This window comes from Protomyctophum bolini (assembly GCF_963924005.1).
Source record: "Protomyctophum bolini genome assembly, chromosome: 2".
Taxonomy (NCBI): Eukaryota; Metazoa; Chordata; class Actinopteri; order Myctophiformes; family Myctophidae; genus Protomyctophum; species Protomyctophum bolini.
The window spans coordinates 35,449,743-35,454,084 of NC_137863.1; the positions used below are offsets into that span (position 1 = coordinate 35,449,743).

At 38.1% G+C, this 4,342-nt stretch overlaps 1 long non-coding RNA gene across 1 annotated transcript; it reads right to left on the reverse strand.

Moving 5' to 3' along the window:
* Positions 1-1,186: 1,186 nt before the first annotated feature.
* On the reverse strand, positions 1,187-4,342 carry LOC308327520. The gene is made up of 2 exons (XR_013965204.1): positions 1,571-4,342; positions 1,187-1,493 (listed from the first exon to the last, which is right to left on the reverse strand). It is a non-coding gene; the product is annotated as an uncharacterized lncRNA (long non-coding RNA).

The following is a 4,342-nucleotide window of genomic DNA, read 5'->3' on the forward strand; positions in this document are numbered from 1 at the left end:
CTATGTTACACAAACAAAATTAAATGAGTCACTAAAAAAAAGTTTGTCTCCTAGCGTTTGAGGAGATTTAACATGTTTGCACTTGGAAGCACTAGGTTCATGCTGTAGTAGACCACTATATTGATCGAGGAGAACAGGCTTTTGGTTGCACTCGTTTGAAATTTTTTTCTTTGTTTGCTGTTGTAAATGCAATTTTTTATTTTAATTCAATAGTTTGTCACTGCGTGAAAAGAGGAGTTAACGGGCAATTATGGGCACTTTATTTTGCCCGTAAACCGGTTATATATACAGTTAATATAAGGTAATATACAGGTGTGATGGAACAATTCGGGGAGTTTACCAGTGTTTTTTGGAAAGTTTAACAGGTTTTTACGGTTTCCTGTAATATACACATCCGTATTCCATGCTTTTTGCGCTGTGTGTGCAGGACGTCATGTTTGCATTATACCTGCGTACATATCATGTAATGCTGTCTAACCTACTGTGCTTCTTTGAGAATGGACAATTGGTATCTGAAATACCTGTTGTGATCATTTGGTATGTACTGACGTCAAGCGATAGGGTAGGGTTAAATACGTTTTTTTACTTCTCCGTACTCCTTTTCGAACATGTAAAGAATAGAAGAATTATAATACTTGCGACCAGTGAGGCTTGTTTTTTTTTTGGTTCGTTTTTTTGTTTTGTGAATATTATTGTATTTGTTCTATATTGCACTTATTTTAAGTCTTTGAATTTTTTTGTCTAATTTTATCATGTTCGGAATAAAGTTTTTAATTCATTCATACATTGATAATACGTTGCATATTGTAGCCAATTTTTTATATATTTTTCTTATTACAGTGGGTCCCATTTCAACACTATTGTCAATGCTTGAACATTGGCACTAAATTCATTAACACATCCCTTTGTAATAATCTCTGCCAGGCCAGAATGGCCGTGGATGTGGATTACGTTTCCGCACAGTCTTCAGACCGGCCTAATGGTGGTACTATAACAGACTGCTGATGACCCTGAACTTTTAGAGAACACTAACAGAAATGACAAACCAATGTTTTTTTTCTCTTTAAGTGAAATTCTCTCTTATGGATTCTCATTCTTCCTCTGTCACCGTATTCTTGCCCCTCAGCCCTATCCTTCCACCTCCCTCTCTTGACTCTTAGCCCCAAATGAACACACAGGACAGACCTTTGGCTTAGGGTAAATAATTTAATGCAGTTACATCATTGATATAATGTGCACTCTCACTCACAAAGGAGAAATAGAAAGCAATAAGCCACACACCCCACCCCCTCTCCAAACCAGCCCGCCATAAACACAACGTATATAACAGTCTGTAATAATGTTTTGCACAGCGTAAAAGATCCTTTGACCAGCGCTTAGACATAAGTGTTCTGTAAACCCCCCAAAAAACAAACAAACAGTAGACATGTTATGTCAGTACCGCCATCAGTTAAAATGGTTAATTCCCTCAAACAAGTGTGCACGCAACGACACTTGCACATACTATCACGCGCAGATGCGCGCGCGCACACACACGCGCGCGCACACACACACACACACACACACACACACACACACACACACACACACACACACACAAAGACTGAAAACATTAGCCATTAGCCACAATTTCAACAGCGTGTTCCCACTGTCAACTCATACAGCCCATATATTACAACCCTACTGTAGTCATCTTTCAATATCCATTAGAACCCCATGTTGTCAAATATTGTAAACTGCCAGAGGCGTAATTTCATACTTACACTTAATCCCGATTTCAAAAATAGCAGCTCTACAAGCTCACAACGCATCATCACGATGCGATGTGTTGTGAGCTTGTAGATGTGTTATTTTCTATTAAAAAAAAGGAAAAAAGAAAAAGAGGCGCCTAGAATAATCTAAAATCAATTAATTTGTAAAAAACCCAAAACATTCAAAGGTGGCAGAAATATGAATAAAATCCCTTAATTTGTAGGTTAAATGTGATAGCTAGCCTAGCTAGGGAGAGGCAATTGCCATCTCCTGGAACCCCAAATGATGCCCAGGTTGCAAACTGCTGCCCACTGCTTTACTGCAAAATAGTCAAACTGAAACGACTGCAGTAGAATCATTTGATAAGATAATTAAATGCTAAAGGTGTGACATTATCCAAGTAGTTTTACAGGTTTGTAGGCCCATTTTCTGGCTCATAACACTGAACATTACAAAGCAATGAAGCAAATGAGGGCACCAGAGCTCAAACTCGTTTTATGAATGTCGCTGCTCATTGCCAAAGTGAAAATGTCATCTCTGAATATATCGTAATCTTGTTGAAATGACATCGCAGAAGAGATCATTTTTTGGAAGAGGCGGCTGCTCACCACACTGAGTGAGTTGTAGCCTTCAAAGTTTAAGTTATGTCATTTTTCCAGCACAACTCACAAAAAGTGCAAAAAGAGAATGAGATTAATCCCACGTCTGATGTCCCTATTTTATGTATGTAATAATAGTCAAATATTCATTCACTGCAAGTTGTAAATTGCCAGATCATAGCCATGAATAACACTTGTGATTTTGGATGTTCAATGTAACATTACATTTACATCTGATATAAATCTACCTCACCTCTACTAGGCTACTTTTCTAGGCTAACATTTCAAACATGCAATATTTTGATGTGTGTACCGGAAGTAATGACTAAATACTTTGGGAAAAACTCAAACAAAACAAAAAATCAAACAAGTCTAAAACTAGCAGACCCTAGAAGGTTCAAGGTAAAAGGTTTCTGTCCCTGGGAGACTTTGACCCAAATTGACTGACCGACCTTTCCGCTCAGACTGAATGATACAAAATGATTGAGTTGCTAGGCCAATTAAAATTACATTTTACAAATGTGGTTGTACCAGAATGAGCCACTCTAGTATGACAGAAAGTAATTTAAGATTTAACTACAGTAGCTACTATCTTCTTAGCCGAGTGTAATGTCTTTGTTAACAGTATGGTAAGCATTACCAAATTCATCTATCATTGGGCCAGCTTTCTTAGAGACAGACAATTCTCCATCCATACTGCAGTACTGCAAACATCATCCAGAATTGCACACAGCAACATCAAACTACTTCACATAAAAAAGCTGCCAGAAAAAGAAAATAAATCAAGAATCAAACAATAATCCTCAACACATTCCCAAGAATTGGCAGTTCAAAACAACCTTCTATAAAAATGTGAGACAAAATAGTAAGTCCAAAACAGCTCATCTGAAAACCATTAAGCAATGGAGGTCACTCAAGTTAGTGACAAAAAAAAGCAATAAGCAATAAGCCTTCAAGTTGTAATGTATTCACATGTTCTCAGACACTGTCTTGTAGTGCAGATGAGAGAACTCTAAACAATGCAGTGGTACAGTAATACAATATTTTTTCTTTGGTGGGTACAGTATTACGTTGCATTCTGCACATTAGTCAGACAGTTTAGAGGGGCCAAGTCAGTTGTTTTGGTCAGCCTAACCCGTGGGTCTGCTGTACTTTAGTAATCAATTATATCATGTGAGTGGTTAGTTAGTAGCTACATATAAAATGTATATTAAAACTTTCCCCATAGAGATATGAAAATGAAACAAACGACAAAAAGATTTTATAAAATACAAATAAAATGAATTTTTCTAACTTAAAGTGTCACCTAAATTGAAACGGATACTGTGATACTTGTGGAAGTGATGCGTCCTTCTATTTAAATTCAGCGTCTGTGGTGCAGGCGCCACCCATCTGGTGCACGGGGTGAGCCAATCCTAACGCACCAAAGTCACCTTTTACTTTCCATTACTGTGCTGTGTTCCCATGGCTGAGAGGCAGCTGTCGAGGAGACAGATGGCCAGGCAATACCAATGGATCATATGATGGACAGGTCTGATGGTATGGGACTGGCTGGCTATATTTGTGTGTGTGTGTGTGTGTGTGTGTGTGTGTGTGTGTGTGTGTGTGTGTGTGTGTGTGTGCGTGCGTGTGTGTGTGTTCTATAGGGAACATCAACTCCCACGTCTCCTGTCGTGTGTCTCCAAGGTTATATATTATTTAAAGACCTAAGGAAATGAAAAATACGGGCATTTTATTTGGAAGTTTAACTCTGAAACGTCGCAGAATGTTGTATCCCTTAAGGCTATGGGACATAGCTCTGCTACATGCGTGACGCGTGCATATGCATGCAGATTGTTTGTTTACAAAGTCACAGAGAGACAGACAGCAAAGCTCATGGCTTATTTCTAACCTATAATGTTTTCAGATATATATTTTAGCGTGCTGATTAAAGGTACAGTATATTAAGTGATTTCACTCAAAAAACCTTAGGTTTCGTTTTTGCCTTGGGA